This window comes from Ranitomeya variabilis, chromosome 1 (genome assembly GCF_051348905.1).
Source record: "Ranitomeya variabilis isolate aRanVar5 chromosome 1, aRanVar5.hap1, whole genome shotgun sequence".
Classification (NCBI taxonomy): domain Eukaryota; kingdom Metazoa; phylum Chordata; class Amphibia; order Anura; family Dendrobatidae; genus Ranitomeya; species Ranitomeya variabilis.
The window spans coordinates 708,789,414-708,810,737 of NC_135232.1; positions in this window are offsets into that span (position 1 = coordinate 708,789,414).

The window sequence follows — 21,324 nt, forward strand, 5'->3', positions numbered from 1 at the left end:
ATGGCTGACTGATGCTGTGCCATTTGCAATTTTTTTACTGTGGGTCAATTGATGCCACTTTTCACCTGCCCCTAATTTTAGCTATTTGGGAAGCTTTTTGTCACCCCTTAAGATGTTTTGTATATGTTTGATTTGGCCTCCCATTGAATCTAATGGGGTTTGGGTACTTTCGTCGAAGTGCTCTGTGAACATGTTCGGAAAACGTCTAAACGTTCAGTGAATCGAACCGAACTTTGAAAGGTTCACCCCTCTCGAAATCTGACCTCTCAGCTCTTATTCATTCCAGCTAGGCACAGAGCCTATACTAAAGCTCCTGTATTGTCTGACTGAGGTTTCTTGGACCTACCAGAGGTTTTGTCATACATTCATACCAAAGGTGCATATGGTTTTCATAAAAATGCCCATATACATTAATGATGGCCAACCTCTCTGATGTGTAAAAGGATTTTCTAGAGGCTTATCTACAGCTGATGGGTATAAAAAGGTTAGGACATGTTGAATTTTAACACGGCTGAGTCCAACAGCAATCCATAGTCCAGTCCAGTGCTTGAGTTGAATGCACTAGCAACTCACTGAAAGAACATTCTATAGAAGTCCCAGATTAAAGGGATTGTCTGCTTTGTAAAATCATTACTTGTTGGAAAAGTCTCTTGATAATAAGCAGATCAAGAAATCGCTATCTGCTGGGAATTTTATCTGGGACCTTTATCGGTCATCGGTGATATGCTAGGAATCTTTGCAGTAAGTGATGGGTTTCCCTGCTATGCCTCCAGAGGTGAAATTGGGAATTACACACTCAAATTAAAGGGATATTTGTGCAATGTAGGGCAAGACAGATCCTCCAGAGTGAGAAATGCTCATTTCTGCTCTCGAATCTCACAATGACATGAGGATCCTAAATAGCAGATCTCTTCTACTAGGATGAACAAAAATGGATTTTGTCATCCTGATAGCCCCTTTTAATTTTGAACTGAGATGCAAATCCAATATTCAGTAAAAGAAAAATAGGAAAAAAAAACACTAAATGAGAGTATGCCTCAGTCTAGGCACTGCGAAAGTCAATGTAGATGTCTCCACCGCTCCGCAGCAGGACAATGCAATGCATTAAGGGAATGAGAAGTACAATGGGTCAAGGAAAAAGGTGACAAGCTGTATTATGTACATGATTTACATCAGATTTATGGCTAATGTGTATTTTATTTGATTTTTATTTATTCAGATGTGTTTAATGTTCACCCTTCCCTGAGGTCAGTAATTACATGCATTTAAGAAGCAAGAAAGGATAATGCACGTAGAAAGAAAGAAGGGTCTATGTTGAAGAGCTCACAATTTATTAAAAATAAGTGAGGCAAGCCATGAATATGCAAATGAACGAATTTTCTGTAAGGTATTTTTTTTAAATAATGTAGATTTTTTTTTATCAAGGCTGACAAGAGCATAAGTACCATAGAAGATGTAACTGCTATGAGGTCCCTAGAGAGCGAGGTCTCACCAAGTTGGCTACAACTTCAGAGCTGTGAAAATTAACCTAAATTATAGAAAAGAAGTCAGGGCAAATAAGTTGGGTATCTTGCACAATCCTTTTACAGATCTATCTTGTAGGGTACATTCTGTACCTTTGTATCCTCTAGTTGTAAAAGAAGGGGATATATTTTTTGTTTCTATTACATGTCGTATAAATTTATTTTCATGGCTCCCATAACCTTGGCTAAAGGCTTCCTTCCTCTTGACTTTAGTCCTTTTCTAAATCATACTAATAGTCCCACCAATGCCTTTACATATAGACTGAACATGACTTTTAATTATAGTTCTCGGACCTACTTGTAAACCAAGTGTTAGCTGTTCATTTTAAAAAGTACCGTATGTACGCGAGTATAAGCCGACCCGAGTATAAGCCGACCCCCCTAATTTTGCAACAAAAAACTGGGAAAACTTATTGACTCGAGTATAAGCCTAGGGTGGAAAATGCAGCAGCTACCGGTATATGTCAAAAATAAAAATAGATACCAATAAAAGTAAAATTAATTGAGACATCAGTAGGTTAAGTGTTTTTGAATATCCATATTGAATCAGGAGCCCAATATAATGCTCCATACAGTTCATTATGGCCCCATAAGATGCTCCATACAAAATACCCACCATATAATGCTCCATATAGTTCATTATGGCCCCATAAGATGCTCCATACAAAATACCCACCATATAATGCTCCATACAGTTATGGCCCCATATAATGTCCCATATAATGCTCCATGCAGTTATGGCCCCATAGATGTCCCATATAATGCTCCATGAAGTTATGGCCTCATAGATGGCCCATATAATGCTCCATGCAGTTATGGCCCCATATAATGCCCCACATAATGCTCCATGCAGTTATGGCCCCATAGATGCCCCATATAATGCTCCATGCAGTTATGGCCCCATAGATGCCTCATATAATGCTCCATGCAGTTATGGCCCCATAGATGCCCCATATAATGCTCCATGCAGTTATGGCCCCATAGATGCCTCATATAATGCTCCATGCAGTTATGGCCCCATAGATGCCCCATATAATGCTCCATGCAGTTATGGCCCCATATAATGCCCCATATAATGCTCCATACAGTTATGGCCCCATAGATGCCCCATATAATGCCCCATACAGTTATGGCCCCATATAATGCCCTATATAATGCTCCATGCAGTTATGGCCCCATATAATGCTCCATACAGTTATGGCCCCATATAATGTTCCATACAGTTATGGCCCCATATAATGCCCCATATAATGCTCCATACAGTTATGGCCCCATATAATGCTCCATACAGTTATGGCCCCATATAATGCCCCATATAATGCTCCATACAGTTATGGCCCCATATAATGCCCCATATAATGCTCCATGCAGTTATGGCCCCATAGATGCCCCATATAATGCTCCATGCAGTTATGGCCCCATAGATGCCCCATATAATGCTCCATGCAGTTATGGCCCCATATAATGCCCCATATAATGCTCCATACAGTTATGGCCCCATATAATGCTCCATACAGTTATGGCCCCATATAATGCTCCATACAGTTATGGCCCCATATAATGCTCCATACAGTTATGGCCCCATATAATGCCCCATATAATGCTCCTTGCAGTTATGGCCCCATATAATGCTCCATGCAGTTATGGCCCCATATAATGCCCCATATAATACTCCATACAGTTATGGCCCCATATAATGCTCCTTGCAGTTATGGCCCCATATAATGCTCCATACAATTATGGCCCCATATAATGCCCCATATAATGCTCCTTGCAGTTATGGCCCCATATAATGCTCCATACAGTTATGGCCCCATATAATGCCCCATATAATGCTCCTTGCAGTTATGGCCCCATATAATGCTCCATGCAGTTCTTTATGGCCCCATAGATGCTCCATATAGCATCGTGCCACATGTAATGCTGCTGCTGCAATAAAAAAAAAATCACATACTCACCTCTCGTCAGTGCCCGCTGCGCCTCAGCATCCCGTCTCTCCGCACTGACTGTTCAGGCAGAGGGCGGCGCTCACACTACTACGTCATCGCGCCCTCTGACCTGCACAGTCACTGCAAGAGGACGGGAAGACGGAGCGGCGCCCGGATTATGGAACACGGACAGGTGAATATGAAATACTCACCTGGTCCCGGCGCTCCTGACGCTGTCCCATGGTACCGCAGCTTCTTCCTGTAATCAGCGGTCACCGGTAGCGCTGATTACAGTAATGAATATGCGGCCCCGCCCCTATGGGAGTGGAGTCCATATTCATTACTTTAATGAGCGGTACCACGTGACCACTGAATAGAGGAAGAGCTGCAGCCGCGGGAGACCATGGGACAGGCTGGGACAGCGTTAGGAGCGCCGGGACCAGGTGAGTATGCGACACTGCTCTCTCCCCCTCACCCGCCGACCCCACTGCCGACCATGACTCGAGTATAAGCCGAGAGGGGCACTTTCAGCCCAAAAATTTGGGCTGAAAATCTCGGCTTATACTCGAGTATATACGGTAGATCTAAATGTTGCATTTAAAAGGATTGTCCACTTTTTTAAGTACCCCCAATGTTAGCCTGATAATAATGGACCACTTTAAATCAGCTGTCATCTGTTGAGAAATCTGATAACAAGTGATCAATTTCCCTGCAGCGCCCCCACTGGCCAAATTAAACATTACATAGTGCTCTTAATAAGGTTTTAGTACAGAAAGGGGCAGATTTTACAGAAAAAGAACATCACATTGTAGCTACTCTACTTTCTGGCTAGATGGACTTAATTTTTTAATTATAGTTCTCAGATCTCCATGAAAGCACAGTGCTAATATTTTGTCCCAAAAGTGGATCTAAATGATACATTAAGAGATTGTCCACTTTGGAAAATCTCTTTTTGCTGGTAGGATAACATTGGACTACTAGCAATCAGCTGTCATCTGTAGAGAAATCTGAAAACAAGTGGTCAATTTATCTGCAGTGCCCCCCACAGGTGAAATGGAGCATTACATAGTACACATTGAAATTAACAGACTGTAATATGGGAAAAGGCAGATCCTCTGGAAAAAGAGAATCTCATTGTAGTCATTCTCCTCTCTGTCTAAGGCCGGCGTCACACTCGGCGTAAGACAATAGGGTCCGTATTTTACGGCCGTAATACGGCCGTAATACGGAGAAATGTTCCCAAAATAGTGATCCGTAGGCAGGGTGTGTCAGCGTATTTTGCGCATGGCATCCTCCGTATGTAATCCGTATGGCATCCGTACTGCGATATTTTCTCGCAGGCTTGCAAAACCGACATCTAATTGATTTATGTGCTCAAATGTTCGGGAAAACATATATACAGTATATATATATATGTCATTGAGACACATATATATATATATAGTCTGTATTTATATTTACTACAGCGCGATATCTGTGAAAAGCCGGTAATTCAATTGCCGGCTTTTCATTTCTCCTGCACAAACCCGACAGGATATGAGACATGCTTTACATACAGTAAACCATCCACCAGGGGGCGCATCACCGCGACTGAAGGAAATGTAGGTCAACCGCCGGGAATTACAAGCACGAGCACAGCTGCATTTGCAGGGCTCCTGCTTGTAAATTATTTTAACCCCTTTAGATGGATTACCTCGTGGGACGTGACGGGTCAGCAGAAGGTATGTATATTGTGGGTTTATTGTTTTGCCAAGCGAGGGTCTGCAAATGGATTGAGAGAGCAATAAAATATTAAAACAACCGTTGTGTTTATTTCATTAAAATACTTTTAAATCATGTGTGTGTGTGTTTTTTAACCCTTTCAAACAATTTTTATTAATAATGGATAGGTGTCATAATTGACGCCTCTCCATTATTAATCTGGCTTAATGTCACCTTACAATAGCAAGGTGGCATTAACCCTTCATTACCCCATATCCCACCGCTACAGGGAGTGGGAAGAGAGTGGCCAAGTGCCAGAATAGGCGCATCTTCCAGATGTGCCTTTTCTGGGGTGGCTGGGGGCAGATGTTTTTAGCCACGGGGGGGCCAATAACCATGGACCCTCTCCTGGCTATTAATATCAGTCACTGGCTTTACCATTCTGGCGGAGAAAATTGCGCGGGAGCCCACGCCAATTTTTTCCGCCATTTAACCCTTTATTTGCGCAGCTACAGCGCCCACATTTTGCACATACACACTACTAACATTATTAGTGTGGAATATGCAAAAAAAAGGGGGATATGAGATGGTTTACTGTATGTAAACCATGTCTCATATCATGTCGGGTTTAGGCAGGAGAAATGAAAAGCCGGCAATTGATTTACCGACTTTTCACTAACACCGCTGCGTATTTCTCGCAAGTCACACTGCTGGTCCGTGTGGAATCCGTATTTTTCTCGCCCCCATAGACTTTCATTGGCGTATTATTTGCGCAATACGCTGACAAACGCAGCATGCTGTGATTTTGTACGGCCGTAGAACGCCGTATATTACGGATCCGTAATATACGGCTGATAGGACGAGACCCATTGAGAAGCATTGTGCCGTATGTTATGCGAGTTTTACGCACGTAGTTTCTGCGCTCTTACGTCCGTAAAACTCGCATGTGTGACGGCGGCCTTATACATATGTAATTATCTTAAACGGGAAACTTGTTTCTAGAAACTTGACATTTTCTAAAGTTTTTCCATATAGGTTTTAGAAACCAGACAACTCTAGGTGTTAAGGATTCGATTGCACCATATTACCTATTTATAGTGTTTTACAAACAACAACTGCAAGGTTTTATTTTTCAGGACTGTCATCATCACAAATATCATTACTCGTCAGTTTCCCGTGTTCTGTTCAGAATGTTGGCAGCATAAACTGTATATTTAAAGGGAATTATTATTTTCTTCTTTTTTTAGAGCTTGCGCACAAGTTTTACTGGGTTCATCTTTTTTGTGCAACTTAATCAGATAATTTGAAACCTTGGAAAAAAAACTGTGTGTAGCCATAAGGAACTGTTTGGCGCGCTATCATTCAGCTTGTAAATACTGAAGTTTTTATATGAAAAAGGCTGCCGTCACACTAGCAGTATTTGGTCAGTATTTTACATTAGTATTTGTAGGCCAAAACCAGGAGTGGAACAAATAGAGGAAAAGTATAACAGAAACATATGCACCACTTCTGCATTTATCGTTCACTCCTGGTTTTGGCTTACAAATACTGATGTAAAATACTGACCAAATACTGATCGTGTGACGGCAGCCAAATAATGAATAATATTTCCTCGGTTTGGGTGACACAAAAAGTCTAAACTCCAAAGAAAAATTAAATTGGCGCACCGATCACCACTTCAACAGTCCATACAGTCCTGACCTAGCTTGCTCCTCGTGTCCTCCTGCTCATGTGTTTTCCCCCTCCCTCCTTAAACAGAATGCGGTCCCTTTAAAACAAGTGCGCTGCTTCTGTGCTCACAGAGGCATTCCAGGGTTAAAACAGCACAGCACTTAAAGCAGCTGCACACAGTCCATTCTAGTTGCAAAAGGTGGGTAACCAATTCAAGGTTCTAGTCTCGTAATCCAGCAGGGGGTGCACGACAGTGCACAAAGAAATTTGGAGAAGGGGGAGACAACAAAAAAAAATCACATAACTGCACCGACACCTGGTCCTGGTGCCACTCAGGGCTCCTTGCCCTTTAGAAGATGCGGAATAGTCTCTCATATATATTTTTTTTCACTTGGTGCAACTAGCACAACACTTTACACTCAAGGGGTCATTCTCCTCGATGACTCCCGCCACCCACCGAGCCTCTTCTGCTGTCGGAGCCTGTGGTTTATCTACATAGCTGCCAAGGGGAAATGCAGCGACCGGAGAAGAAGCCGGGGCATAAATAGGTGTGGGGACTGGGTTGAGGGTAGATGTCGCACTCACTGTGACTGCATCCGGCTGCGACGGTCCCTCTTTGCACTGCTTCTGATTTCTCGACTGCTTCCTTTGGCTCAGGATTCCCCACATCCGCCGCTGCCTTGCCTGCCGACGAACTTCCTCACCGGCTGGTTGAATGGGAACCATTCTTCTGGAAGCAGTAACCGCTCCTTATCCTACGTACCCCACCCGTCCGTGGGTGGAGCCACTTCCTCAATAATTTTCTGCAGGGTTCAGGGCTTCTCCTTTCTTCACCGCACCCATCCCTTGCAGGCACCAGTCCCTAGGGGATGTGGCCTCAGCTTAGGTCACTGTTTCTGCCAAGCTGGCCTTCACATTCTTTTCTGCTTATGACACTCACGATGGGCTAGCACCGCCCATCTCCACGGCTGTCAGACTATTCGCGCCACTGACCGCCATCTTCAAGACAGTGTTTGGCGCCATCTTAAAGTCTCTAATAGCATCCATCTTTGCCATTTTCAAAGCTCCTCCTCTCTCTGCATACAAGGCATCGCAATCCTGCCGAGTTCGGTAATGTGGCCAGGGTGCTAGTCGTGGCAATGGGCTGTAGTGTTCCCACACCCTGGCGCCCCACAGATAAAATACAATGTCCCTTCTGCTGTGTGTTTAAAGTGCGCCACAGGACACTTACACTAGTTGCCGGAGTCCCTTCTGCTCCTGTCATTCCATCTTCAGCTCCATGGGCCTCACAAATATCTCCGGAGACAATGTCCATTCTTAACAAGTTAATGTTACTTAACACTAGGGTTTTCAGTACAAATGCGGCACAGTCTATACAGAGTGACATTTCTAAGGCTTTCCCTGCCTTTCCGGCAACATCTGTTCTTCCAGGCAATCCCTGCCTCACTTCTGGCAATCCCTGCTTCGTTTCTGGCAATCTCTGCCTTGCTGGACAATCTCTGTCCTATTCCAGCAATCACTGCTCTTCTTGGAAAATCCCTATCCTTTTCCAGCAATCACTGCTCTTCTCAGACAATAGACAATCCCTGACCCGTCCGTGCCTTTAGGCCCACCAGCTTCCTATCATTCCCCTGGTCCAGCTTCAAATTAAAGGGTAAAAGGCTTGCCATCTCAGCTTCACCTAATCCCTACCGTAAGCTTTGGATCCTCCTCGGAATGGTCCTGTTCAAGCTGATGGCTACCTGCACGAAACTCAGCCTGGGCCCCCTTCTTGCTAAAGAAACCTCATCCCCATGGCTGTCAGACTGTCCTTGATCACTGCTGTATCACCTTGCCTGTGGCATGGCTGCCCAAGCTCTGCTCACTTACCAGGAAGTGTCTTCTCTATATCCCCAACGCTCTGCACTACACTACTCTGTAACGCCTCCCAGTCCAGAAAAATCCTATGCTGCCTACAGTACAGACCAAAAGTTTGGACACACCTTCTCATTTAAAGATTTTTCTGTATTTTCATGAATATGAAAATTGTACATTCACACTGAAGGCACCAAAACTATGAATTAATACATGTGGAATTATATACTTAACAAAAAAGTGTGAAACAACTGAAATTATGTCTCATATTCTAGTTTCTTCAAAGTAGCCACCTTTTGCTTTGATGACTGCTTTGCACACTCTTGGCATTCTCTTGATGAGCTTCAAGAGGTAGTCACCGGGAATGGTTTTCAATTCACAGGTGTGCCCTGTCAGGTTTAATAAGTGGGTTTTCTTGCCTTATAAATGGGGTTGGGACCATGAGTTGTGTGGTGCAGAAGTCTGGTGGATACACAGCTGATAGTCCTAACGAATAGACTGTTAGAATTTGTATTATGGCAAGAAAAAAGCAGCTAAGTAAAGAAAAACGAGTGGCCATCATTACTTTAAGAAATTAAGGTCAGTCAGTCCAAAAAATTGGGCAAACTTTGAAAGTGTCCCCAAGTGCAGTGGCAAAAACCATCAAGCGCTACAAAGAAACTGGCTCACATGAGGACCGCCCCAGGAAAGGAAGACCAAGAGTCACCTCTGCTTCTGACAATAAGTTTATCCGAGTCACCAGCCTCAGAAATCGCAGGTTAACAGCAGCTCAGATTAGAGACCAGGTCAATGCCACACAGAGTTCTAGCAATTATTAATTAAACACACTAATGATACCAAGGTATCATATAGAATCACTGATATATAGAAAATTAAAAATTAATTAATAAAAATCAATTACTATTAGACTATGTAAAAATACCCGGGAATCACCAGATGTGCAGATAATGTAGTAGTAGCACTACAAGGAACTAAAAAAGATCGTGCTCACGCCATGACTGACTTGACCTACTGATTTCTGTAAAGTTTAATGAAATGAGGACAATTTAATATTTCCTTTATTTTTCATTATTATTTTTATTATATCACGGTTATCAATGTTTCACCTAAAACTGAGATCTTATTGATTTTGTTCTGCGTATACAATTATGACAGCAAAGATTACGATTTTATAAAAGTGCGATATTTTACTGTGCTGAGATTTTATGTTTATATGTACGGCAATTTCACAACAAAAATAATATTTCTTTTTTACACCGTAGATTGGTTATGTAGTGACTAATATGTCTTTAGACCCAAATGTGTTTTTTTTTTTTTCGTTTTTTTTTTGTGAGGGAGGGGGAGAGCATATTTTTTCTGATTGCTGTAAAAAGCTAAAGAAATAAGCAAAACTGGCGTTCCCCAAGTTTATCCTGAAACTAGCACTTCTCTTGCAAGACTGGAACAATGTGTCTCTCCAGGGTGTGCATTGTTGTTGGGCTAATCGTATGCCTCAGGTATGTTTTCCGAGAACAATAGTTTGCTCTACAACAACCTCTACCGGGTGATTATAACGCAGCAATGATCACCTGGAGTGTCGTATTGTGATTACATAAAATGGAGGCTTGTTGTTAAAAAGTTTTACAGAATATGTCAAAATCTTTTCCTCGTGAGCGGTTTAGTGTTTTTTCTCTTTCCTTTTTATTTTCTTTCTTTTTTTTCTTTCTATGTTTTTATTATTCCAACGGTCTTTTGTGTAACATTCCTGATATTTAAATAGTTTTTTTTTTAAAGATGCTACAGGTTCTACGTTTCTACTTTTTGCGTGGCTGAAATTTAATAGGTCGGGAAGCAGCAGAAGACAGACACTTAAGCACCGTGGGCTTCTTTAGGAAGAAACCAAAACGCATTCATAAAATGCTGTCATAAAAAAATGGCACAAAGGAAAAAGCTGGAGAAAAATTTAGACCTTCATTTTTCATTAGATTGGATTCAACATATATAGTGGCACTTTGAAGCCAAAGAGAGGACCTGGATCAGCAGTCTGTAATAGACTAGTTTATTGACATTTCTCCTGCCTATTTTGTACCTCCCATACCTCCTGGTACTGACCCGGCTACCTTGTCTATCCTTCATGCCAGATTGCACCACCCAACAGCAGCTGACTTTGTGGCCTTAGCCTGGTTTCTGGGAAACTGAATAGCTTGCATCAAAACTGTTTATGTAGACATTTTGGAGCTCCTTGTTAACCACGAACAGCGCATGTGTGACAGTCATCAGTTTCGGATAGAAGACAATTAAAATCCATCGTGGAGTTGTGATTCATGTAGATGGGTGCAATAGCGCTAGTTTCCCCAAATATTACTACCCAATGAGGCATCGTCTATACATATATATACAAAATAGGTAATAATTATAATCATTTTTATTTATATAGCGCCAACATATTCCGCAGCACTTTACAATTAAGCGGGGACATGTACAAACAATATATTCGGTACGAGTTAAGACAATTTAAACAGTGACATTAGGGGTGAGGTCCCTGCTCGCAAGCTTACAATCTACAAGGAAATGGGGGGGGGACACAATAGGTGAAAAGTGCTTGTTATTTCAGGTCTGGCAATTATAATGAATAGGGATTTTCATATAAAGCTGCATGATCCGGTCATCGGCCCGTGTGTTTAAGTGCAATAGTCTAGTATCAAGTGCAGTTATCATGTGCATGGAGGGCGTGGAGACAGATGAATAGTAGGGTGCAGATTCAGAATAATATTTGGAAGGAGGGAACAGGGCAAAGTTAGTTTACCGAGTAGTTGATGTGGTAGGCTTGTTTGAAGAGATGGGTTTTTAAAGCGCGCTTGAATAGGTCGGGGCTAGGTATCACTCTGATCGTCTGGGGAAGTGCAGTCCAGAGAGCTGGCGCAGCACGAGAGAAGTCTTGGAGACGGAGGTGCGAGGTTCGGATTATGGGGGATGTTAAGGTACCTTCACACGAAACGACTTTGTAACGATATCGCTAGCGATCCGTGACGTTGCAGCGTCCTCGCTAGCGATATCGTTTAGTTTGACACGCAGCAGCGATCAGGATCCTGCTGTGATGTCGCTGGTCGCTGAATAAAGTCCAGAACTTTATTTGGTTGTCCGATCGCCGTGTATCGTTGTGTTTGAAAGCAAAAGGAACGATACCAGCGATGTTTTACACTGGTAACCAGGGTAAACATCGGGTTACCAAGCGCAGGGCCGCGCTTAGTAACCCGATATTTACCCTGGTTACCAGCGTAAAAGTGAAAAAACAAACACTACATACTCACCTGCGCGTCCCCCAGCGTCTGCTTCCTGACACTTACTGAGCGCCGGCCCTAAAGTGAAAGTGAAAGCACAGCGGTGACGTCACCGCTGTGCTGTTAGGGCCGGAGCTCAGTCAGTGTCAGGAAGCAGACGCTGGGGGACGCGCAGGTGAGTATGTAGTGTTTGTTTTTTTTTCTTTTACGCTGGTAACCAGGGTAAACATCGGGTTACTAAGCGCGGCCCTGCGCTTAGCAACCCGATGTTTACCCTGGTTACCCGGGGACCTCGGCATCGTTGGTCGCTGGAGAGCGGTCTGTGTGACAGCTCTCCAGCGACCAAACAGTGATGCTGCAGCGATCAGCATCGTTGTCGCTATCGCTGCAGCGTCGCTTCGTGTGAAGGTACCTTAAGTCTTAGGTCATTTGTAGAACGGAGGGCACGTGTAGGGCGATAGACAGAGATGAGAGAGGAGATATTTTAGGACTGTGGAGAGCTTTGTGGGTGAGAGAGATGAGTTTATACTAGGTAGAGCAGAACCTATAATAAAAAACAAAATGGGCAAATACCCATTTTAGTAATAGTACAAGTAAAGGGCACTTACTGTAGTTGACAGTATTTTGATCAAAAGAGCTTAAAAGCTATCCCACCACAAGGTGTATCCCAACAGGATAGTTGACTCCCTACCTCTTGTGGTTAATTTCCTACTCTGCCCCCATCTATGCTGAGGTCTGCTGACACCTAGCGCGGTGAACTGTAAGAGTTAGGGACCATCCTGATTGGGTGCACCTTGTCATCATGGGATGGCTTTTACACTCTTTTGATTAAAATAGTAAGGTGGAATAGTTAGAACAGTCAAACAAAATTTACCTTACCTCTATGGTCATAAAAAACTATGGGGGTTAAAATGTAGATATTTCAGTGGCTGAGTCACAAAAAGTCATACCCCCTAGAAAGACTGTAATAGGTAAGTGGAGAAATGATTCCTAATGAGCACATCCATTGATGGGCGGGGTGCACCAGGTAACCAATCAGCATTTTCTCATGAACTTGGGTGACAATGGATATGGACAGTGTAATAGGGTGGTCTGTGTGCCATGCAGTGACAAATGCAAATAGGATGGGTTTCTTCTGATGCATCTACCTTGAGTACGAAGAGAGCGTCTCCTCGTGGGTGATTGTTGGGTAGCTCCATTTGGTTGAAGTTTGTGGAATCATACAAGAAACTATATTATATGTTGTAAAAATCCCAGGTCTTGGTGTTCTTTTGAGCGGAAAAAGGAGATATCATCATTTCCTGTCCTGCCTGGGGCCAGGAAATAAGAGGTTAAAGTGGTTGAGTATTATACTTTTACCATCCCTTTAGTGTGTACTATCATCTCCTCCCCAAAAAAATGTCACGGGGATACAAGGAGGGCGAGAGCTAATAACCCGGGCCCCTGCAATTTCCCTCAGACTAGGGAAACCCTGTCTGACCCTCTACCTGAAGTTTACACTGAAGGTGTGCACGTTCAGGCCTCCACCCTCACCCTGACTCCTGATTCAGCCCTAGACTGAATACCACCGCCCACCACCCAGTGAATGCAATAGACCAATACCCACAGTTATGACAAACAAGGATAAAGGAAAATATACACCACGCCGCAGTCAATCAGGAATACACTATAAAGGTGCAGGGCAAAATAAATACAAATATAGGAAGGAGTAAATAAGACAAAGGAAAATACACCACCAGCAACGATTCTCCAACAACCAGCTCTCCACTCCGGACCGAGATAACTACGGATAAAACAGAAGCTATAATCGGCGACGCCCAAAGATCAGGAGAACCATTTAAAGGAAATGGGCATGGCCCAGCTTCCAATCCGAGGATCAGATAAATTAACCCCGGAGCAGCCAGACAAAAACTAGCCGACGCCAATGAGCAAACAGTGGTCAAACGCGGAATTACCGCTGTCTGTCAGACGACCTGGTCTGGACAGTGTCCGACATGACAAAAAAGCTTTACTGTAATGAATGATCTAGCTTATCTATTTTTCCTACTTTTTTCATTTTTAATGGTTAATAGATTTGGCAATGATGAGCGAATGTGCTAGGATAAGGTGTTATCTGAGCATGCTCTGGTGCTAACCGAGTATCTTTGGCGTGCTCGAATAATATGTTTGAGTGCCTGCGGTTGTATGTCTCGCAGCTGTTCGACATGTTCAGGGATTGCCTAACAAGCAGGCTGTCGAACAGCCGCGAGACATGCAGCCGCGGGAACTCGAACATATTTTAAGCACGCCGAAGACACTCGGTTGGCACCCGAGCATGAACACCTTATCCGAGCACAGTCGCTTATCACTATTGATAAATGTGTCTTTATTGTGTGTTTTTATATTTTTCAATTTATATATTAATTTAAAAGTAAACAAAAAAATACAGGTATATAAAAAATAAAAATCTTGCCTTCTTCCTAAAGCGTACAAAGTCTTCCATCAATTTAAAATTCAGTTCAGGCGATGGGAAAGGAGCAATCTGTCCGGAGCACCTGAGAGGTGACACATCCCTTGACAGAAAGCCCCACTCGGGTGGACAGACGGTTTAACCATAATTAGAGGCTTTTGAGCATCATGAAAAGCCAAGGCTGTGGGAAAACTCTTCAGCCCCTAATGATCTCCATTTGATCGTTTTGCTTGTAATGAGATTAATTACTAATAACACCGGAGCATTTTCCCACTGTTGCAATTATCTAAAATAATCTGGATGTTTTTAGGGAAATAAATTGTCTTATTTCTAGAGGGATATGGTCACCATTTTGTTACATGGAATAGTGTTAATGTTACAAATATATGACATACTAGATGGTGGCCCGATTCTAACGCATCAGGAATTCTAGAATATGTATGTATGTATGTATATAGATGCCACATAGTATATAGCACAGGCCACGTAGTATATAGGAGCCATGTAGTATATAGCAGACAAACAGTACGTGGCCTGTGCTATATACTATGTGGCTGCTATATACATACATACATATTGTAGAATACCCGATGCGTTAATACAGGCCACGTAATATATAACAGTGGCCACGCAGTATATAACACAGCCCAAACAGTATATAAAACAGCCCACGTACTATATAACACAGCCCACGCAGTATATAGCAGCCACACAGTATATAACACTGGCCACGTAGTATATAACACAGGCCACACAGTATATAACACAGGCCACGCAGTATATAACACTGCCCACTGTAAGAATCATGTCGGTCTGGTAGTCGGGGGCAGGTATATCTCACCCAGGTATTTGTCCTATGTGAATTAGACCGCTCAGTATCTTCAGGATAATGATGGGTTAATGAGTGCAGGAATAAAGGATGACCAGCTGGGGGTTTCCGGTGTCAGCCTGGGGCACACAGATTGCCTGTCTGTGTGAGACAAACGTGAGTGAGAGCTGTGCTCAAGGACTGTGTGTTGTTAGCTGGGTGGGAGAAGCCCCCCCAGTTGTTAGATAGCAGCTTATTGGTTTAGTTAGTGCCGGACAGGCTAGGATTTATTTTTATGTTTTGTTTTTTCTATGTTGCTTTCACGTTAATAAATCTGACCTGAGGTCAGCCAACTTGGAAACCTGCTGTCGCCTCAGAATTCAATGCACAAACCACGTGACCTTTGACCCCAGCAAAGGTGATCCCGGAGTGTTTTGTTACATTGTGGTGGAGAACGCGGGCAACATGTGGCACAGGCGACAGTATGGAAGACGTGGTGAAAGCCCTAGTACAGTCCACTGCCGTACAGCAGCAGGCCACTGCCGCACAACATGAAGCTAATCGCTTGATGGCCGCACAGCTGAAGGAGTTATTGGACATGACGGTTGCAGACCGCCAGCTTCTCCAACAGGTGGCGCAGCGCCTGGTGAGCATGCCTGAGGTAGACCCGGAAGCAGAGTCCAGAAGGATCCATGTGAGTCGGTACTGGCAAAAATTGACTGCAGAAGATGACGTCGAAGCATACCTGACAACGTTCGAGCGGACGGCATTGAGGGAGAAGTGGCCGAAGGCACGATGGGCCGATTTGATTGCTCCGTTTCTCTCCGGTGAGGCCCAAAAAGCTTACCATGACTTAGACCCGGAAGTCGCTCAGGACTTTGAGAAACTGAAAGTTGAGATCCTGGCCCGGCTAGGTGTGACGACGGCTGTCCGTGCGCAGAGGGTACACCAGTGGACATACCAGCCAGATAAACCGCCGCGGTCTCAGATGTTCGACCTGATCTACTTGACAAAGAAATGGCTGCAACCCGAGGTACTGACAACCCCAGAAATAATTCAGCGGGTTGTCCTGGACAAGTATCTGAGAGTGCTACCTCCAGCGCTGAAAAGGTGGGTAAGCCAAGGAAATCCCACGACAGCGGATCAACTTGTGGAGTTGGTCGAGCGTTATTCCGTGGCAGAAGGACTTCCCGACGAAATCACTGGCACCCGGTCTGTGCCTTCTCCTCGTGGAACTGGTAAGACTGTTCCAGTGACAACGGGTGAAGGAAAATCGCCAAAAACTGTGGGGGAGGAACACGGGGCTGCTCGCACTCCGAGACCGAGAGTGATGGACGGTGGGCTCAATAGGGGGCCTGTTAGGTGTTTCCGCTGCCATGAGAAGGGCCATATTTCTGCGAACTGTCCTGTTACCACTGAACCCATGCAGTGCGATGTTACAGACTCTAAGAAACGCATGTCTTTGGTTACTCGGCTAGTAAATGTGAATGCGGGTCAAAATGATATAGCGAAACACCTGTGTGAATTATCTGTGGATGGGAAAAATGTTGTGGCATTACTAGACTCTGGAAGTGTGGTGACTCTGGTGAAAGCTAGTCTGGTGACACTTCCATCTGGTTCGTCTGACAAATTTTCTGTAACATGTGTGCATGGTGACACCTGCTCGTACCTAACAGCGGTCATATCGATTTCCACTCCCTATGGGTCTGTGCAACACAAAGAGGGACTCGTTCCCGCATTGTTACAGGATGTAATCCTGGGCAGGGATTTTCCCCATTTCTGGCAGTTGTGGGAGAATCAGTTGCTCCTTCACAGTAGCTGTGAGTCTTTTCCTATGCCATCTGGAGGTCCCGAACTCCTAGAGGAGGTCCCCCAGGAAGACGTTGCTGGGGAGGTTATTGAAACTAACCTTCAGTTCCCCTTCTCAGTTCTGGCGGGGGAAACTGAGGAAACTGAGGAAACTCAGCGAGAGGTGGAGGCAGACAGCCATCCAGCACCTTGCCTGCCAGATTTGGGAGTCCAGTTGGATGACTTCCACAGCGAGCAAATGAAAGATCCTACCTTGACTTCGGCTAGGAAAAATGTAAAAATGATAGATGGGGTACCCGTAGATCCTGACACTAGGCTAGCGTACCCATACATGGTTCTTGAAAATGATTTGCTCTACCAGGTAGAGAAAAAGGTAGAAGACACTGTGCAACAGTTAGTGGTACCCAAACCTTATCGGCGGAAGGTACTGGACCTGGCCCACGGACATATAATGGGGGAACATCTGGGGGTACAGAAAACCACAGAAAGGATATCGCATTGTTTTGTGTGGCCCGGAATACATAGTGATGTACGTAACTATTGTGAGTCCTGTCCAGAGTGCCAGATCTCTGCGCCTAAAACTCAGTTCTGTATCCCTTTGGTACCCCTCCCTATCATTGGAGTCCCTTTTGAGAGAATTGGGATGGATCTGGTTGGGCCCCTTCCCCGGTCCGCACGTGGGCACCAACATATCCTCGAAATCATGGACAATGCCACTCGTTACCCAGAAGCCATCCCTTTGCGTAACACTGCTACCAAAACGATCGCCAAAGAGTTGGTACAAGTGTTTAGTCGGGTGGGAATTCCAAAGCAGATACTCACCGACCAGGGGACTCCCTTTATGTCGAGGGTGATGAAGGAGCTCTGCAGACTCTTACAAATAGACCAGTTGCGTACGTCTGTCTATCACCCTCAAACAGATGGCCTGGTTGAGCGGTTCAACAAAACTTTAAAACAGATGCTCCGGAAGGCGATAGACAAAGATGGGAAGAACTGGGATTACTTGCTACCCTATTTGCTGTTTGCCATTAGGGAAGTTCCCCAGTCTTCCACAGGGTTTTCGCCTTTCGAACTGTTGTACGCCCGCCGTCCCCGGGGACTGTTTGACGTCGCAAAAGAAACCTGGGAAGATCAAGTCACTCCCTTTAAAACGGTGATCGACCATGTAACACAAATGCAGGACCGTATTGCCGCTGTCATGCCCGTTGTTAGGGACCATATGTTACAGGCCCAGGGAGCCCAGAGGCAAAGTTATGATAGAGGTGCTAAGGTCCGTACGTTTGCATCCGGGGATAGGGTGTTGGTCCTAATCCCTACAGTGGATAGTAAATTTCTAGCGAAATGGCAGGGCCCCTTTGAGGTCATGGAAAGAGTTGGTGAAGTAAACTATAAAGTGTACCAACCCGGTAAGAGAAAACCAGAACAGATTTATCATGTGAATCTGATAAAACCCTGGAAAGACCGCTCTGCCTTAACGGCGGATCTGCCCCATCCGGGTTGCGCACCTACCGTACCGGAGGTGCAGATTGCCGAGACGCTCTCGGAACAACAAAAATCTGAGGTTAAGCAGTTTTTGTTACAGAACCGACTGTTTTTCTCGGAAAAACCTGGCCGGACTAAGCTGGTGAAACATGAGATTGTTACAGAGCCTGGTGTCACAGTTCATGTGAAGCCGTACCGGATTCCGGAAGCATGCCGTGAAGCCGTCTCCCGGGAGGTGGTGGCAATGTTGGACTTAGGAGTCATTGAGGAGTCACACAGCGCCTGGTCCAGTCCAATCGTGTTGATACCTAAGCCGGATGGCTCCATACGGTTTTGTAATGACTTTAGGAAACTGAATGCGGCTTCTAAATTTGATGCGTACCCTATGCCTCGGGTCGATGAGTTAATCGACCGGCTGGGTAAAGCCCGATACATTACGACCCTGGATCTAACAAAGGGGTACTGGCAGATCCCTCTGGCCGAGGCGGCCAGAGAGAAGACGGCATTTGCTACACCGGAAGGTCTGTTCCAGTATGTCTACATGCCGTTTGGACTTCACGGAGCTCCAGCAACGTTCCAGAGGTTGATGGATCGAGTCTTGAGGCCCCACAGGCAGTACGCTTCGGCCTACCTGGATGACATTGTAATTTACAGCATGGACTGGGAAACTCACCTCCGGAAGGTACAGGCAGTGATTGATGACCTGCGAGATGCAGGCTTAACGGCAAATCCCAAGAAATGTCACATCGGGCTTGAAGAAGCCCGATACTTGGGTTACGTGATTGGCAGAGGAGTGGTTAAACCACAGATCGACAAAATACAGGCAATTCAGAGCTGGCCGCAACCAGTGAACAAGAAACAAGTACAGGCTTTCCTGGGGATCGCCGGCTATTATCGCCGGTTCATACCCAATTTTGCAGCCATGGCTACCCCCTTGACGGATCTTACCAAAGGGAAGGATTCCGTCATGGTAAAATGGTCCTCAGCGGCTGGAGAGGCCTTCCACAGCCTGAAACGAGCTTTGTGCTCTCAGCCCGTACTTGTGACTCCTGATTTCAGCAGCGAGTTTGTGGTGCAAACTGATGCTTCTGATACTGGGCTCGGAGCTGTACTTTCCCAGGTGAGGGACGGAGTCGAACACCCGGTCCTCTACCTCAGCCGGAAACTGAATGTACATGAGCAGAGGTATGCCGTGGTTGAAAAAGAGTGCCTAGCCATTAAATGGGCTCTCGACTCCCTCAAGTATTACCTGGCAGGTAAGAAGTTTAGGCTGGTCACGGACCATGCCCCTCTCAAGTGGATGCACCTCCACAAAGACCGTAATAGTCGGGTAACCCGGTGGTTCCTTGCCCTGCAGGCTTACTCTTTCACGGTGGAGCACCGCCCCGGGGTGCAAATGGGGAACGCTGATGCCCTGTCCCGAGTACACTGTTTCGAGAGTGTTCTTGCTCGACCTGAGTGGTCTGAGCAGGGGGGGAGGATATGTAAGAATCATGTCGGTCTGGTAGTCGGGGGCAGGTATATCTCGCCCAGGTATTTGTCCTATGTGAGTTAGACCGCTCAGTATCTTCAGGATAATGATGGGTTAATGAGTGCAGGAATAAAGGATGACCAGCTGGGGGTTTCCGGTGTCAGCCTGGGGCACACAGATTGCCTGTCTGTGTGAGACAAACGTGAGTGAGAGCTGTGCTCAAGGACTGTGTGTTGTTAGCTGGGTGGGAGAAGCCCCCCCAGTTGTTAGATAGCAGCTTATTGGTTTAGTTAGTGCCGGACAGGCTAGGATTTATTTTTATGTTTTGTTTTTTCTATGTTGCTTTCACGTTAATAAATCTGACCTGAGGTCAGCCAACTTGGAAACCTGCTGTCGCCTCAGAATTCAATGCACAATCCACGTGACCTTTGACCCCAGCAAAGGCGATCCCGGAGTGTTTTGTTACACCACGTAATATAAAGCACAGCCCACGCAGTACAAAACACAGCCCACATAGTATCTAACACTGGCCACGTAGTATATAGCAGCCACGCGGTATATAACACAGCCTATGTAGTATACAGCTGTGTGGACGCCATATCCCTGTTAAAAAATAATAATTAAAATAAAAAATAGCTATATACTCACCCGCCGGGATCCAGCGAAGCTCTGGCGATGCGCGCGCGGCTGCCACCATCTTCCGTTCCCAGGAAGCATTGCGAAATTAACCAGATGACTTAGCGGTCCCGCGAGACCGCTAAGTCTTCTGGGTAATTTCGCAATGCATCTCTGGGAACGGAAGCTGGCGGCAGCCGCACGTGCCTCGACGGAAGGTGAGAATAGCAGGTTTTTTGTTTTTTTATTATTTTTAACATTACATCTTTTTACTATTGATGCTACATAGGCAGCATCAATAGTGAAAAGTTGAGGACACACAGGGTTAATAGCAGTGATAACGGAGTGCGTTACACTGCGGCATAACGCGGTCCGTTACCGCTGGCATTAACCCCGTGTTTGCGGTGACTGGAGGGGAGTATGCGGGCGCCAGGCACTGACTGCAGGGGAGTAGGGAGGGACTAATCGGACTGTGGCCGTCGCTGATTGGTCACGGCAGCCATGACAAGCAGCTGGCGAGACCAATCAGCGACGTGGGATTTCCGTGGCTGAAGTTGCCGACAGAAAGACGGAAGTACCCCTTAGACAATTATACTGTATATAGAGATCCTAAATATATTGATGGCCATTGGCCCACTGATAACTAAGATGAATGATGAAGCTGATAACTGATGGGTCTGTGGTGACCATTTGCTTATACAGATATCAAAATTTTCCAAAATGTAGTCTGTAGTCTGTAACCATGGAGACACA